An 18439-nucleotide genomic window follows, 5' to 3' on the forward strand; every position below is an offset into this window, starting at 1 on the left:
TCCAAGAATTCATTAAAGCCATTATGGTGATGTGGAGTTTGTAATGACAAACGCCCAGACCATATACTTTTTTATGGCTTTACTGCACTTACAATGTCTAAGAATGGACTTAGACACTGTAGGTGAACAGTGCACATGCAAATGTATCCTCACCAGTGGTGTAGTGCACCCAGCTAGAGCCCGGGTCTTACCTATAACATAGGCAGCGTGTTGCAGGCATAGCAACTCTTCACTTTTCTCTGCACCAAAACACGCAGCCTGCAATGACAGGGTGTGTGTGTTTAGGTACAGGACCTCCAAGGGTGGCACAATATGTGCTGCAGCCCTTAGAGGCCTTCCCTGGTCACAGTGCCCTTAGTACCCATGGTACCTTTTGCAAGGGACTTACATGTGGCCAGAGAGGTGCCAATTGGGGGTACAAAGGTACAGTTTTGGTAAAGAACACAGGCCCTGGGAACCTGATTGGCAGGGACTCAGGGCACATCAATTCAAAGTGCATCAGAAATCTGGCAAAAAGTTTGTGTAAGAAAGTGGCTCTGTATATACTGGACCAAAGTAAGGTACAGTGTGCACAGAGTCCACAGTCCCCAGAGGTTTGGCAGAGGCTAACCTTACTCTCTAAAGTGGTAGCTTGGTCGAGCAGTAAGACCGTATCAGAGGACAGCGTAAAGCATTTGTTGTACACACTCAGTCAGCAAATGGTCTCACACACTCAAGAACTGAACTCTAGGCCAATTGTTTTGTATCAAAATATATAGTTGTTTTATTTTAGAACCAACAAGGTATCAAACTATACTTTCTCAGAATTAGTTATTTTAGTTAAATACTTTTCAAATAGGCAATAGACTTTTGGATGCAAAAATACAACAGAGGGACCCTGAAAACCTAAAAACATAGGCCCGGGGAGCAACCCACCAGGGAAGAAATACTTAAGTAAACATGAAAGGGAGCTTCCCCAAGGAATAGAGAATAAAATGAATGGAAATCTACCAAAAACACCCACAGAACAGGCATCAGGCATAGATAGAGAGAGTATGCATGATTGATTGAATGAATGAACGGTGTGTCATGTTTTTTTGTCATATTTGCACTTGGGCTGATGTTTCCTCATGATTCTACAATCCAATGTTTTTTTACATTAGAAACTGACCTTTTTCAATGCTGAACTAAATGATTTTATCAAAAATGATCAACTGTAAATACATTTTCTAAAATAACTTAGCTGTTCTGTGGGTGTTTTTGGTAGATTTCCATTCATTTTATTCTCTATTCCTTGGGGAAGCTCCCTTTCATGTTTACTTAAATAGACTTTTTGATTACAATAGTTACAGTTGTTGCAATAAGCAACACAATTTCAAACACAATGCAACGTTGAGCTAAATGGGAATTTCTAGATAAATGCATTTAGTTACTTTATAGATTACTTTTCTAACCACAAGGCTGGATCCTAGATTCAGTCCTGGGACATCTCCTGTAAGCAGTTAAGTAGAAGCGTTTTGGTTACAGTAGTGATTTTTAAGGAATATTATTGTATTTTAAAAGTTGACACTTTCACATAGAATCACTAATTTTTTCCTATGGGAGGAAATTCACTTTGCAGGTAAGTAATGTTATCGTTACTTTTTCTTACTCCGTGTTGGATCCTGGATCCAGCACTGGTGTATCCCCTGTAAACAATTGAAAGAATGCATTTAATTCATACAGGCGATTTTTTAAGGGATATTTGTAGTTTTTGAAAATCGACACTTAGAAACTTTTCTGGTGAAAACCTGACAATGGATTCCTATGGAAGGAAATTAAAGTTACTGGTAAGTACGGTTAAAATTACTTTTCAGGGTCAGTGCTGGGCTAAAATATGCAGCACTGGGTTCTCTCCTGATAACAGGTGAGTAAATCGGAATTCGTTGTTCAGCTGATATTAGATGAATATTTTAAAGTTTAAAAACTCCACACTTGGAAGAATTTCCAAGTGAAACCAGTCAATGTTACCCTAAGGAAGAAAAGTGAGTTATTGGCTTTTGGGTAAGTACTTAACTGGCAAAGTTAAGGTTCTGGGCATAGACTCAGGGGTCTCCCAGAGACAGGTAGGTACAGTTGGTACACCCTCAGCGGCACAGGGGCAGCCGGGTGCAGAGGTAGTTAGGCCCAATCTTATCCTATGGGCCTTCGGTTGGTGGCTGCTGGCAAGCAGGCCACGTGACTGTGGGAGTTGGGCTCCTGGTCATTTGCTCAGGGCAAATGGGGAAGTAGATGAGGACAAAGGTTGCACTGCCATGGGCACTCGGGCGGCTGGTTGCAGGGTGCTTTTGAGCCGTCGGGCGCCCAATGTTATTCACTGGAAAACTTGGAAGATGCACAAAGGCTGCAGGCTCGGGAACTGAGATTCTTCAGGAGCGACCAACACTTCGAGGGGTAAGTTGGGATCTTGGAGGATAGGTAGGCACCCAGGAGTTGGGCACAGGGGACCGTTGGGCGCCGGGTGCAGGGGTATCTTTTGACGTTGGGAAATCTTACCCTCTGCTAGTCGTGGTTGGAGGGATCCTTTGTTGTGAGGCTGCAGGCGTCATCTGGGTCGTTGAGGAGGGTCCTTGGGCACTGGATTTCAGGTCACAATTGCCAGGGAGACGTCCTCGGGGTCTTTGTCCACTCAGGGCCGGGCTCGGCAGGTGCAGAGTGTGCTGGATTCGCAGTGCCTGGCTGGCCCCAGGGGTGTTGCTCTTTGAGCAGAACCACTGCTTGTGGGAGTCCCAGTCTTGGTAGAGTCTCAAGGCAGTCAGGTCCTCCGGGGTTTTTGAGGTTGCTGACTATGGAAGGCGCCAGAGTTTTGCAGGAGCAGGGTCACGGATCAACAGGCCGGTAGGGCTGGGGCCAAGTCAGTTTGTGTCATCCTCTTGTTGGCAGCTGCACGGCTTCTTGATCTTGTTTGTTTCAAATCGGGATTGTGAGGAAGGAAGGTTCAGGGTGCCCCTGAATACTAAATTTAAGGGCGTTACAGGTAGGGTAAGGGCAGGGACCAATGGGTCCGTGTCCTGGGGTGAGTACCCGCCCTATCCTGCTTCTCTCCTGTGGGAGGGGGCAGGAGCCTATCTCTGATTGGGCAGGGCTCCCCATCCTCAAGATGGCCGGAGCCCGGAGTTGTGCTTCACCTTGCCTTCCCCATCTGAGGGGTGGGGTTGGCAGAGGCTGGCACACCCCCTTTCCTCACTTAGGGTTTCCCACCTGTCTTCCCGCAAGAGTGGGGGCCAGTTGCTGAGTACAGCAAGTGGCCTGGAGAAGCTCACAAAGGTGGCATGCCTTTGAAGCTTCCCTTTGAAGCTTCCCCTGCCCATCCTGGGGGAGGAGACCTAGCACCTCGCCCAGGATGTGCATTGTTTCAGGCCCAGGAGACTTGAGGGCTCTCTACCCAGGGGTCCAGCAACATGTCTGCTGTGTGGCAGCCTAGGCAGCCTCTCAGACCAGACGTGGATTGTAGTTTAGGTTTCAGGGGCATCTCTAAGATGCCCTCTGTAGTGCATTTTACATTAAATACCACACTGGCATCAGTGCGGGTTTAATGTGCTGAGAAGTTATTATCAAACTTCTCAGTCTTCAGTGTAGCCATCATGGTGCTGTGGAGTTTGTAATGATAACCTCCCAGCACCATATACTCTTAATAGCATCACTGCACTTACAGTGCCCAGGAGTGGCCCTGGGTACTGTAGGGGCACAGGGCTCATGCACCTGTGCCCTCACAACTGGCATAGTGCACCCAGCTAGAGGGGTGACTGATGTATGCCAGGGCAGTGTGTTTGTGGGAATGGCACACAGGGATGTGTGCTTTGTCGACTCTTAGTTTAGTTCTGCACCAGGACACTCAGCCTGCAAAGACAGTGTGTGAGTGTCAGGGTACAGGCCCCCTAAGGGTGGCACAATAAGCGATTCTCTGGTCACAATGCCATTGGTACCTAGGGTACCATTTACCAGGGGCTGACGTGGTCAGAGATGCAAATTGGGTTTTAATTCGACACAGTTTTAGGGAAGGAACACAGGGCCTGGGCACCTGATTGGCAGGAGCTCAGGGCACACTCATTCAAAGCACATCAGCAATTCAGCAAAAAGTGGGGGCATACCATGCAAGAAAGATGGCACTTTCTCACAGTGGGGGGTTACTGCAACAGAAACTCAGCTTCATACACCTAACCCCTGCCTTATCTGATGCTTTTACAGTTTTCAAGGTTTCCATGTTTGCAAAACTATGCTGATGTTTAGCTAGGATTATCCTGAGCTCTATAGTATAAATGACAGAGTAATGAAAAGACAGATATACAATATATTGCTTCAACTCCGTTTTCTTTGTCTCCCAATGCAAGCGGCCTAAAACTTTAAATTATTACTCTTGGGAGTGGTACTCTACACTTGGATCCCCAAGAAGATAAAGATATTGCAATATTCACATAGATTTTTTTCATCCCTTTACCCAAGAAAAAAAAAACAGATTCTCTTTGAATTTACTAATAAAATTACATTTACAGCTTACTCTGTGTGAGGGGTTGTGGGGTACAGAGCACAAGGCCAAGGTGTATTATTTTGTAGGAGTACTTTATTGTATAGGAAAGTCCAGAACAGGGTCTTATGATGCAGGGCGTAGGGTTGTTTGGTCTGGTCCACGAAGTCTTTGGATTGACTGTGTCTTCCGTTTGGCCTCTCTTATGGATCCCGGGGTCTCTGGGCCTCAGAAGGGAAGATAAGAAGGGGGGACCGGGAATTAGTATATACGCTCTGTTTCATAGAAAATGAAGTGCTACCGTCACCATACTCTGTGAAAGAGGGGGGTCGTGTGGTTTCTTTTAGGTGTGGCACCTCCTGACGTGCCCGTCCTCCCACCTCCCCAATGAAGCACTACCTCCCACCTCCCCACACACCCCACCAAAACGCCCCCTGTAACGGTACTTGCCTTGGGCCACGGCCCGCCTCTCGGACCGCAGCGTAGGGACCCGTGGCGTTTTCTCCCCCCTCCAGCCCACCGGGTATGGAAGCGGTGTATAGTCTTGGCTCGCCCTCTGCTTTTCCTCCTTGCTTACGCCTTCCCGCTCCTTCTCGCGTCGTCTCTCTACTCCGTCCTCTTCGCTCTCCACTCTTCGGACCTCCTCCACTCCGTCCTCGCTCTCCACTCTTCAGACCTCCTCCACTCCGTCCTCGCTCTCCACTCTTCGGACCTCCTCCACTCCGTCCTCGACTCGCCTTCCCGCTCCGGTCTCCTCCAGGTGCTCCGCTTTCTCCTCGCGTTCACTGCACACCGTCCGTTCTCCACTTCCTCTTCTTATCCCCGCTTTCACTTCTTTCTCTTCCGCTTTCAGATGCGACTCCTCCTCTTCCAACTGCTTGAACGCTAGAGCGCCGCCACTCACTTCCTGCTTCTTTAGTGGTGGCAACCAGGAAGTCCGCGTTTTCTCCGTTCCGTATGGGTTCTCCTGCTCCTCCTCCCCACACATCTCCCCCCGTAAGAACGGACGGGTGGCCACTTAGGGTAGGGATGTTGGGACAAATAGTCTGCACAGATCTGTTTGGAACCGGGAACATGCAGAGTCTGAAACGAAAATGGTTGCAGGGACACAAACCATCGAAGGATACGCTGGTTGGTGTCCTTGTTTCGTGCTAGCCATGTCAGAGGGGCATGGTCCGTCAGTAAAGTGAACGACACGCCCTAAGAGGTAGTACTGTAGGGCTTCGATTGCCCATTTGATCGCTAGGCACTCTTTTTCAATTGTGGAGTAATGGATCTCCCTGGGGAACAATTTTCTGCTTATAAACAGGATAGGTATCAGCTGTCCGCTCGGGTTGGGTTGTTGAAGGACGGCACCTAGACCTATTCCTGATGGGTCGGTCTGTAGGACAAAAGGTTTTTGAAAGTTTGGGCAACGTAGGATGGGGCCTGAGCAGATCGTGGCTTTGAGGGTTTGAAAGCTCTCTTCATGTTGTTGTCCCCATGTTTTGATCTGGGTCCGTTGAGTATTGGCTAGGAGGTTGGTAAGAGGGCCTGCCAGGGTGGAGAAATGTGGGATGAAGCGCCTGTAATAGCCTATGAACCCTAAGAAGGATCTGACCTCTTTCTTTGTTGTAGGACTAGGGATCGCCTTCACTGCCTCTATCTTACTCATCTGGGGTTTTTTGTGTCCTCCCTGAATAGTGTATGCTAAGTAATGTATGGAGTCTGTCGCTAGCATTGATTTTTTTTGGATTGATTCTAAGCCCTGCGTTTTGGATAGCCGAAAACACCTCAACGAGATGTCTTAGATGGTCTTCCCAGGTAGTGCTAAATATCACGATATCGTCGATATAAGCCGCTGCATATTTCTGGTGAGGCTGAAGGAGCCGGTCCATGAGCCTCTGAAATGTTGCGGGGGCCCCGTGCAGGCCAAAGGGCACGCAGAAATGGTAGAGGCCAGAGGAGGTTGAAAAGGCCGTTTTTTCTTTTGCCTGAGGTGCTAAGGGGATCTGCCAGTACCCTTTCGTAAGGTCCAGGGTTGTCAGGTAGGTGGCAGCCTCTAGTTTCTCTAAAAGCTCATCGACCCGCGGCATCGGGTAGGAGTCAAACTTGGTAACATTATTTACCTGTCTAGAATCAATACAGAAGCGAAGGCTTCCGTCTGGCTTCGGTACAATTACAACTGGTGAGCACCAGTTACTGGTAGAGGGCTCTATAATGTTAGCTCGTAACATGGTGGATACCTCTTTTTCCATGGCCTCCCTCCTGGCCTCAGGTATGCAATATGGTTTCTGCTTGATGATTATGTTGTTCAAGACCGCGATATCGTGTTGTACTAACAAAGTCAGTCCAGGAGTAGAGGAAAAGAGACCAGGAAAATAGGCGAGGGTAGCCTTTAACTGGGCTCGTTGGGAGGGAGTAATGATATCACCTGTGGGGGCTTCCTTGGCTTGTGATGCCTCCGTGGGGATTACGGGAATGCTCAAGGGTTTTTGGATATTTACCAGAAGGGAAGACTGACCCTCACCCTTAGACTCCGGGGGTTCTATCCATTTTTTAAGGTGGTTGACATGATATATTTGTTTTCCACCTGGATGAAGGGGTTGGAGTATGCTATAGGTGACAGGGGACACTTTTCTTTCGATAATTTAAGGCCCTTGCCATTTCGACAACAGCTTGTTGTCAGAGGAGGGGAGGAGCAAAAGCACTTTGTCCCCTGGCTGGAATGTTCTAAGCTGGCAGTTACGGTCATAGAGCCGTTTTTGAGCGATTTGGGCTGTCTCCATATGGTCATGGACCAATCCCCATATACGTGTAATGGCATTTTTCAAGTCTGCCGCATATTGTTGGAGAGGTTTTCCCTCCTCCTCTTCCTCCTCCCACTCTTCTGCAGCCATATCCAGCAGGGTTCGGGGTTTTCTACCAAAGAGGATCTCGAATGGAGAATATCCTGTGGATTTTTGCTCATGGGTTCTTATGGCAAACAGTATGAGGGGCAGCTGCTGATCCCAGTTCCTTCCTGTATCTGTGATGACCTTGCGGAGCATGTTCTTAATGCTCTTATTATATCGCTCCACAAGGCCATCTGTTTGGGGATGATAGACAGATGTTCGTATTTGTCTAATACCCAAGATCCAACATATTTGTGCCATCAAGCGAGACATAAAGGGGGTCCTCTGATCTGTGAGGATTTCCTCGGGAAATCCTACTCGTGAAAACAAGGTGATCATGGCTCTAGCTATCACAGGGGTAGTCATGGAGGTAAGGGGAAACGCTTCAGGGTATCTACTGGCGTAGTCGACAACCACCAACAAATATTTATGACCTCTAGCCGAGGGAGTGAGGAGGCCCACTAGGTCCATGCCCACACGCTTGAATGGCACATCGATTATGGGAAGGGGGTATAAGGGGTCCCTTTTTATTCCAGCGGAATTGGAGTACTGGCATCGTGTACATGCCGTACAATATTTTGCAACGTCTTTGTAGACGCCTGACCAATAGAATCTGTTCAACAAGTATGTGGGGGTCTGTTCTTTCCCATAATGCCCCCCCCCCGGTGTAATTATGGGCTAGTTCCAATACATGGCTACGAAAGGACAGGGGTACCAGGAGCTGGGTGGTTATTGTGTCACCCTTTTTTGTGGCTCTATACAGCAACCCGCGTTGCACAAAGAAATAGGGTCCTACCTTGTCATTGTCCTGTTCTTGAGCTTGTTCCCATGCATGGAGTAAGGTGTTGTCGTCCATCTGGGCTAACCGGAAGTTAGGGCAGGTTCTACCTCGTCTGAAAGGGACACAGGAAATACATGTGACTGTCGTGTTGTTTGTGAAAACAGGGCTTTGCCTCTCCGCTTTTCATTCTTACTTCTTTGGTCCTTCCCCACAATCCCTTCCACCTCACTGTCTCTAAAAGGGGCTTCCCTCCAATAGGTTGTTGAGCCCTTCTTAGTTTCGTCGATATATTGATCGAATCGGGGGTGATCCGTCCCTATATTGATAGCCTCTGGTAAAGAGGGTATCACACCCACTCTTCGCAACTGAGGGTCATTAGAAACATCCAGTAACACTTCACCTAACGGATACCCCACGGTGTTGCCATGAACACAGGTTACATTCACCGTCTCGTTTTCTTGTAATTGTTGTGGGGCAACTAAGGTATTGTCTACGACGGACACATGACAACCTGTGTCCAATAATGCCTGCTGTTTCTTTCTGTTTAGAAGCACCTCTCTTTTATACTGGTGATGTCCTTTGCCCGTTACATATACGCCCCCCTTGGTGTATCCTCGCTCCATTGGTTCCGCTGGCGGCAGTCTATGTGGGCACTGTCGGGCTTTATGACCCCATTTGGAGCAGTGGTAGCATTGGGGTCCTTGGGTGGTTGGACCAGGTATGGGTGTTATTGGCCGAAAGGAACACGGGGAAGGAAGGGGGCTCGACTCTACTCTGTGGCCTGGGATTTGCTGGTCTGGGGATGGGTACAGGTGTTCTGGTTATGCCAGCTCGGAATTCGGATGCCCTATGATAAGCGCAGGCCAAGTCTACTGCTACCACGGGGGTGAGGTTGGGATGTTGTTTAATCCAGGAGCGTGTGGTGGGTGGTAAGGCATCCAAAAACTGCTCTAAATAGACCTTAGCGGTCAGGTCGTCTATGTTGGTCTCATGGGGAGCCAGCCACCGGGTGCCTAAATCACGTATCCGATAGTACAAAGCCCGGGGGTTGTCCCCAGGGTTCCATCGTTCTTTCCTGAACTTGGCCCTGTAATACTCTTGATCGCAACCAAGTCTCTTGAGTATGGCCTTTTTTATGTCATCGTAGGGCGTTCTACCAGCAGGATTTGCAGCCTGATAGGCGGCCTGTAACTTGCCAGAAAGGAGGGGAGCTATGTATTGGCTCCCTCTTTCTCTGGGCCAGGTAGCTGTAGTGGCGACCCGTTCAAAGTTGGTGAAAAAATAATCCGGGTCGTCACCTTCTTGGAACTTTTGTAACACCGAACTTGGTACATTGGGATGGATTCTAGTGTTGGCTATGGTATCAGTAAGACGCAGAATGGCAGTGTCCTGTATCTGTTGGTTCGCGGTAAGGAGGGTGGCCTGCTCTTTTAGTGCGTCCTGTAGGGCCTCCCTCTCTGTTTTGGCTGTTTGCAGCTGTTGTTAAAAAAATTATCTGAAGGTGCCTTTGACCCTCCGCTAGCTGGTTGATAACGTTTTCCACCGGGATAGGCACGGGCTGTGACATGTCGTCACTGCTGGATCCCACTTCTGACACCAAATTTGTGAGGGGTTGTGGGGTACAGAGCACAAGGCCAAGGTGTATTATTTTGTAGGAGTACTTTATTGTATAGGAAAGTCCAGAACAGGGTCTTATGATGCAGGGCGTAGGGTTGTTTGGTCTGGTCCACGAAGTCTTTGGATTGACTGTGTCTTCCGTTTGGCCTCTCTTATGGATCCTGGGGTCTCTGGGCCTCAGAAGGGAAGATAAGAAGGGGGGACCGGGAATTAGTATATACGCTCCGTTTCATACAAAATGAAGTGCTACCGTCACCATACTCTGTGAAAGAGGGGGGTCGTGTGGTTTCTTTTAGGTGTGGAACCTCCTGACGTGCCCGTCCTCCCACCTCCCCAATGAAGCACTACCTCCCACCTCCCCACACACCCCACCAAAACGCCCCCTGTAACGGTACTTGCCTTGGGCCACGGCCCGCCTCTCGGACCGCAGCGTAGGGACCCGTGGCGTTTTCTCCCTCCTTCAGCCCACCGGGTATGGAAGCGGTGTATAGTCTTGGCTCGCCCTCTGCTTTTCCTCCTTGCTTACGCCTTCCCGCTCCTTCTCGCGTCGTCTCTCTACTCCGTCCTCTTCGCTCTCCACTCTTCGGACCTCCTCCACTCCGTCCTCGCTCTCCACTCTTCAGACCTCCTCCACTCCGTCCTCGCTCTCCACTCTTCGGACCTCCTCCACTCCGTCCTCGACTCGCCTTCCCGCTCCGGTCTCCTCCAGGTGCTCCGCTTTCTCCTCGCGTTCACTGCACAGCGTCCGTTCTCCACTTCCTCTTCTTATCCCCGCTTTCACTTCTTTCTCTTCCGCTTTCAGATGCGACTCCTCCTCTTCCAGCTGCTTGAACGCTAGAGCGCCGCCACTCACTTCCTGCTTCTTTAGTGGTGGCAACCAGGAAGTCTGCGTTTTCTCCGTTCCGTATGGGTTCTCCTGCTCCTCCTCCCCACACATCTCCCCCCGTAAGAACGGACGGGTGGCCACTTAGGGTAGGGATGTTGGGACAAATAGTCTGCACAGATCTGTTTGGAACGGGAACATGCAGAGTCTGAAACGAAAATGGTTGCAGGGACACAAACCATCGAAGGATACGCTGGTTGGTGGATAGGCACGGGCTGTGACATGTCGTCACTGCTGGATCCCACTTCTGACACCAAATTTGTGAGGGGTTGTGGGGTACAGAGCACAAGGCCAAGGTGTATTATTTTGTAGGAGTACTTTATTGTATAGGAAAGTCCAGAACAGGGTCTTATGATGCAGGGCGTAGGGTTGTTTGGTCTGGTCCACGAAGTCTTTGGATTGACTGTGTCTTCCGTTTGGCCTCTCTTATGGATCCTGGGGTCTCTGGGCCTCAGAAGGGAAGATAAGAAGGGGGGGACCGGGAATTAGTATATACGCTCCGTTTCATACAAAATGAAGTGCTACCGTCACCGTACTCTGTGAAAGAGAGGGGTCGTGTGGTTTCTTTTAGGTGTGGCACCTCCTGACGTGCCCGTCCTCCTGCCTTCCCAATAAAGCACTACCTCCCACCTCCCCACACACCCCACCAAAACGCCCCCTGTAACGGTTCTTGCCTTGGGCTACGGCCCGCCTCTCGGACCGCAGCGGAGGGACCCGTGGCGTCTTCTCCCTCCTTCAGCCCACCGGGTATGGAAGCGGTTTATAGAACACTGTCTTGTCTCGCCCTCTGCTTTTCCTCCTTGCTTACAAAAGTTATTAATGAGGGTACTCCCAAATATACTTTATAGGTCTCGAGGGGGAGAAATAAACAACAGATACACGTGCAAAACCTCTAATCTGACCTGTTAATCCTTCAAAGTGGAGTTAATCTAAACATTTCACAGAAATGCAACCATGATAGAAAATATTCACATGGGCATATTATTTTTTAGTTTTTCATTTATTTTCATTTTCATACTTCAAAATTGGAACGACATTTTTTGACATTTTTTTGGTATTTTTAAACATAAAGCAAAGATTCTTGATTCAGTGCTAGATACTCAATATTAACAATGATACATTTATTTTGAACCCCACATAAAAACTCCACAGTACTATCAAGTATAGACGGAGAGCTGAGTAGGTCTATTATGCCATTTATCTTTAAAAGGCTGAGTCCTAAGGAAAGATAAATATATCCCGTATAAGAGTCGTTACATACAATGGGTTTTGTGATGGTTGTTACACTCTAATGGTGAGGGTCATATTATAAAGGAAGACCTATCTTACCTTAGAGGTCTAGTCACCAGTTGTTAATACTGATTATCTTTCTTCTTTTATCTTTCTTCTTTTATTCGTTGTATATCTGGAGTCAGCTCTATTTAACTTGCATTATCCTATTTAGGACAAAACCAGGATAGCTTATACTTATTAATAGTATTAGAATTATTGAAATATATGCTATGTGCACGTTTAGGCATTTATGCGGACCTTGGGTGAATTTTACCAACATTCCATCCTGGTTTTGTCCTAAATAGGATAATGCAAGTTAAATAGAGCTGACTCCAGATATACAACGAATAAAAGAAGAAAGATAAAAGAAGAAAGATAATCATTATTAACAACTGGTGACTAGACCTCTAAGGTAAGATAGGTCTACCTTTTTAATATGACCCTCACCATTAGAGTGTAACAACCATCACAATACCCATTGTATATAACGACTCTTATACGGGATATATTTATCTTTCCTTAGGACTCAGCCTTTTAAAGATAAATGGCATAATAGACCTACTCAGCTCTCCGTCTATATTTGAACAGACCTAAGCAACCCTTTAAATTAACACTGTGATTGTGTCAGATAACGGCGATAAGGTATAATTATTTCTTATTTATTAGTTACTCCGTTAGAATAAAACTAGCAGTAGTGATAGTCTAATTCTATTTAATATCCTTTTCCTAGTTCCAGCAGCACAAACTAAAATCCGAAAGCAAAATAGGAAATTGCATCTTGCCAAGCGGTTCTTTGTCTCTATAAGTAGGTACATTCAAGTATGACCCGATCAGGTGGTGGTATTGACACAAGAGTGTATCTTCTTTAATTGAGACACAATGGCGAGATACCTCTCTAACTTGTTCCTTCTAACTCTATATTAACCACTTGGTTTCATAACTATCACTATCTCTATTTCTTTAATTCTGCCACAAGTTAGGAACCTTTTTTGGGAACGTTCGGTTCTCAGGTCACTAAAAGTATTCTTTTTCTGCTTTTGATACAGGCACCACTAGGTGGGCCATGTATCCTACACAGCAATTTTTAAATGAAATAGAAGCACATAACCTGGCTTTGAGAAACAGAATGCAACGTACACTGTATACTGTCGAACTAATATGCAGTATATTATATTTTTCATTTCCGATGTGAAGAACCCCCTCATTTTAATATTTGTATGTTTATGTATATGTCTGGCCCTGATGAAGGTGATGATAAATAAATAGGTCACCGAAACGTACGTAGGCCCTATGCATCTGGGACCCCTGTACTAAGAAACAAAGAAGGAACGAGAACTAAAAGAAGGAGTTATACACTATACAGAACCTACCAAGGGAAATACGTGATAACTCATCCATTAATGATTATATGGGATTCTCAGATGTACTGATGTCTTTTGTTGATGTATTTTATTGTACTGTGTTATTGGTATGAGTATTGTGGAATTGGAATGAATGAGGTATATTGAGTGATAGTTAGAGAGATTGATAGTACTGTGGAGTTTTTATGTGGGGTTCAAAATAAATTTATCATTGTTAATATTGAGTATCTCGCACTGAATCAAAAATCTTTGCTTTATGTTTAAAAATACCAAAAAAATGTCAAAAAATGTCTTTCCAATTTTGAAGTATGAAAATGAAAATAAATGAAAAACTAAAGAATAATATGTCCATGTGAATATTTTCCTCCTTGCTTACGCCTTCCCGCTCCCTCTCGCGTCGTCTCTCTACTCCGTCCTCTTCACTCTCCACTCTTCGGACCTCCTTCACTCCGTCCTCGCTCTCCACTCTTCAGACCTCCTCCATTCCGTCCTCGCTCTCCACTCTTCAGACCTCCTCCACTTGGTCCTCGACTCGCCTTCCTGCTCCGGTCTCCTCCAGGTGCTCCGCTTTCTCCTCGCGTTCACTGCACACCGTCCGTTCTCCACTTCCTCTTCTTATCCCTGCTTTCACTTCTTTCTCTTCCACTTTCAGATGCGAATCCTCCCCTTCCAGCTGCTTGAACGCTAGAGCGCCGCCACTCACTTCCTGCTTCTTTAGTGGTGGCAACCAGGAAGTCCGCGTTTTCTCCGTTCCGTATGGGTTCTCCTGCTCCTCCTCCCGACACTCTGTCACAGGACCGTCTTTGTAGGGTTTCTTATCAGTATGTTGATTCTAATCTTGACAACGCGAAATGTGTCCTTGATCAAATGTAATGCTTTGAGTTGAAAAGTTATCCTTTTCCACTTCTTTGTTCTGCTATGTTTGAGACTTCTGAAGTATAGCCCCATACTAAAATTTAAAATTATTTGCCCTCTCAGTTCTGAACAGCTATCTAGTCTTATCTGCATCCTACCTTCTTGCAGTTCTTCACTTTGTTCTTCCTGTCTGTGTAGAGTAGTGCAGTTCTGGCCAGAGTAAGATATATTATTCTCACCGGCATTTTTCTCCTGTTCCCAGCCGCCTTGATTGTTGAAACTGTTGGTGGGGAGAAGAACAGCACTTCTAGCATTACTGATCAAAATCCGCTCCTAGAACAAGCTCTCATCCTTCTGGTTTTTCATGTACTTATATTTTTGACAAAGTGGCTTGGTTCTCTTTCTGAAAGATTGATGATAAATCTGTTAGATTGCTTTTACTAAAGATTTTTATTGCACTTATGGTTTTCTGCATTAAGATTTAGAACTTTGGACCAACATGGATTTAAAAATGCATCATTCATTAATAAGTTTCAAAGTAATATATTTGTATTCTTTATCTGGTGGTGCCATGCCAAAAAAGGTGAAGGTTTGTGACTACCAAATTCCTGGTTATCATCGATTGCATTCCCCTAGAAGGTCTTTTGTAAATATGGGCAAATGGCCACACTGTCTGATGAACAAAGCTGCTACCACAATTTTTATCGAGCTGCTACACATTCGCTAGCCACAAGTGTCTCAACGTAAACAGGCTAAAATCCAGCTTACTTATTTTGTCAAAACGCTTTTTATGCCAATTGAGTTTGTAGCCTTAAATATGCAAATTCTAACACACTACAGCTTTGTACTCTTATTTCGATGCTGCCCTCCACAGTAGTGGCGGCTCCCATAGGGCGTGCTGCGGCGAGGCGGGGCGGGCGGGGGAGTGGCTGGTTTCGGGGGTAGTAAACTAGGACGGAACGGAGGAAAGTAATTAATACGTTTCTCCATTCTGTTGAATGTCGGAGACTACTACTCTCCCACCCAGCCCCTCCCCCGACTCACCGCAGCACGCCCTACGCGAGCCGCCACTGCTCCACAGCTTTTGTCACAAATTTTCAAAAAGATCCAGTGAGCTTTAGACGTGTAGAACATCTCTTACCTCCCGCTATTAGCTATTTGGTGTATCGCTCACCTCCCAGAGAGCACTTGCATTGCCGTTCAGGAAGGGCATGGTTTTTCGTTTGCAGAAGTAGCTGGCTGGGTCAAATTTGGTGAACGTAGTAGCCGTTTAGAAAACGTGGCTTGCTCACCTAGACCAGTGGTTCTTAACCTGTGGTCCAGAGACCTCTAGGGATCCACGAAAACTACTCAGGGGGTCTGGTCCGCGACTGCATAGAAAATGAAATAATATTAACTGATTAAAAAAAAAAGGGTATATAAATATAGAAACAAAGCATAAAGTTAAAAAGTTTAAAACATACTGTAAATGTGAAGGAGTTTCAAACTGGAGGCCATAAATTAAGTTAGCATCCTCGGACTGATTTGTGGGAGTAGAGCAAGTGTATCAAACAAAATGTAGTATGAATGATCAGTAGTCGTGATTGAATTTTAAAAAGCTCAAAACTTTCCGTTAAAATTTTTAAAAAACATTTTTTGTGAATTTTTTTCAAAATATTTAATCATATATGTATTTGTTAGATGAATGCTTGTTTCTGTATTTTGCCTGTATTGTTTTGCAGTTCAAATTACCAATAATGCTCAGGCTGAAGTCCCTGGTTTCTAGTAATGATTCAGAGGGGGTCCCAGATTTTCAGTAATGATTCAGTGGGGGTCCACAGAAGTCAATTTATTGTAATGTTTGAGATGCATTGTTTTTAGCATGTGTCGGGAACTATGAAGTGAATGCCAGAATATTTGGTTTATGCAGAAACAATCTTGAAAATAAGTCTCCTGGTCCCCTAAAATGCAACACATTTCACATTATACTCAAATTCGTACTTGAAGTATGACCTAAATGAGTACATACATTATTTTTGTTGGTGTTATTTTTAACGCCTTAGCTGCGGCCATTATTTCGGCGCAGTGCTGGGCGTTCCAAAGAGTGGGCGGGGCCGCGTCGGCTGTTGAACGTTCGCAGCACCAGCCAGGTAGTGCTCCGAACGTTCAGCGGCCAACGGCAGCAGCTATCAGGTTAAAGAAAGGTATGTTGTTTTTTGTTTTGTTTGCAAAATTCAACTTAAAAAATACCTCTTTTAAAATAACACGTAACAAGTGTTGTAGAGCACTTGCATATTTTTCTTCATTTTAAATGAAATGTTTTTCTTATTTCAGTTGTGCTGCACAATGAAGTGGTGTGCACGCGGCAACAGCATGCTGTCAATATCATTAATATTGTGTTGCCAGTTAGAACGAACATGCAACAGCACCAGTGTGCAGACTGTGCTCCCATAGGAAGGAGACTCAACCATGCTGCCGCTGTATTTGGCTGCACCTGGTGTTTTAGCAAATTTGTATGTGACCCGGAAATACTTGCGATAGTAAGAACTATCACAGAGCCACATTTCACACCCCTTGTGTGTGTGTATCACAGTTTAATAAACTGTTTCTTAGTGAAAGGGTGTATATCACAGATTATTTCTTCCCAACCCGTTTAATGTAAAACCTACATTGCGTTTTTTCCTTCTTTTTCTAGTAATATGTGTGGTGAAAGGAGGAAATTCAGTAGCCGAGGTTAGGTTATAGATGAAGGTTTTATTAATCTTGGTAGTTAAGATGCTCCTGTAGTAGGTTATGTAGTTGCCCCCACCAGGAGCAACCTCCCTGCTGCTCAGCCCATACTCCAACTGACACACACATCACAGGCAACCTCACGTTCCATTACATCACCATGCACACCAACATTCCACACAGCACATTCACACTGGCTGAGCAGCCAGGGCAGAGAGTCAGGAAAGATGCATAATACCATAAACCAGATATAACATATTATGAATACTACTTTACAACATGACCATCTGCTAGCTTTCTCTCCTGAATATGAGCATATCTCACTGCAACATATTGCGCTTTTTCCATTAAAACTTCGCGTATTGCTGGTTACATTTTGTTTTTTGTTTTTACTGTGTTGCGTGTGAGCGTTGCTGCAGTCATAATTTATCCTGCCTGCATAAAATGGCCGACTCTCGCAGTGGGCAGACCCCCCCCGCCCCCAACACCAAATGCTTGTCCAGGTTTACCCACTTCGCCACGTCTATCTTTAGCATGCCTATAGTCCTCTGTCCCTTATACAGTATATGTTCCCTGCTGAAAATTCACTTGCCACTGTAGGTGATCTACCTGCCGTAGCTATTGTGGTGTCATTGAAATATTGCACTGAAGTATACAAAAAAGTGATGGATGGAATGCTTGAATTAATCTCAGCCACTGGTAATTACTCGGGCCGCATCCCAGTCCGTCTTTTTTTTTTCCACACAATCCCACCTTAGTTTGACCCAGCCATATGCAAATCGTTCTCGACCCTGCTCAAATTCGAACAGTCCAGCTCAAACTTCCAGGCCAGGTTCTCCCTGATCAGGAACAAAAGCAAACCCTAAGGTGGCAGTCAGTCAAGACGGCCCCTCTTCGTTAGAACTAAACTGCTTGTAAATAAATTGGTATTTAAATACCTTTACCAAATAACTTTTTGGCAGTCGGCATAATACACATTTGAGCACACAATAACTAATGTTTTATTCAGCAGTTTAAACAAAATGTAAGATTATTTAGATTGTTACCCTTGCAATATTGAAAAAGGGAAAAAATTCTCATATCTGGGCCCTCAAATAATTTATGATGGAAGTGTAACATATTAATATTAATTTTAAAAATGAGAAATTGGAGTCTCCCTAAGACATTTCACAATGCTAAAATAAAATTATTCTTGAAGAGACTGTCAGTTGTCAGTATATGCACATTATTTCAAATAATGTAATATGTTCTTGTCTGCTTTGGTGCATGTATGTTGTAGATTTTATGTTGCTAAATTCATTGTTTTTTCTGTTGCACCTGTTGGATTATGCTTTATATTATAATACGTAGTTGGCCCTACAGAATATGAAATTGTATTTGGTGCAGTAGATGTGCATGACTTTACGATGTTCGAAAAAAAGTACCAGCCTATTACACATATATATATATATATATATATATATATATATATATATATATATATATATATTGCATATATTTGTTAATTCATCTCTTTAATATGGTGAGCTGCAAGAGGCATAGACCAGCATGACTTGAGGGGGCTTTGAATATCTTTATCCTGTTTGTAATGGTTTTATTGTGTAT

General features: G+C 45.4%; 1 protein-coding gene across 2 annotated transcripts in view; it reads left to right on the plus strand.

Moving 5' to 3' along the window:
* NDFIP2 (Nedd4 family interacting protein 2) overlaps nucleotides 1-18439 on the plus strand; it is a 197675-nt gene that overhangs the window by 106865 nt on the left and 72371 nt on the right. The window lies entirely within an intron of this gene.

Source organism: Lissotriton helveticus, chromosome 8 (assembly GCF_964261635.1).
Source record: "Lissotriton helveticus chromosome 8, aLisHel1.1, whole genome shotgun sequence".
In the NCBI taxonomy this organism is placed as follows: Eukaryota; Metazoa; Chordata; class Amphibia; order Caudata; family Salamandridae; genus Lissotriton; species Lissotriton helveticus.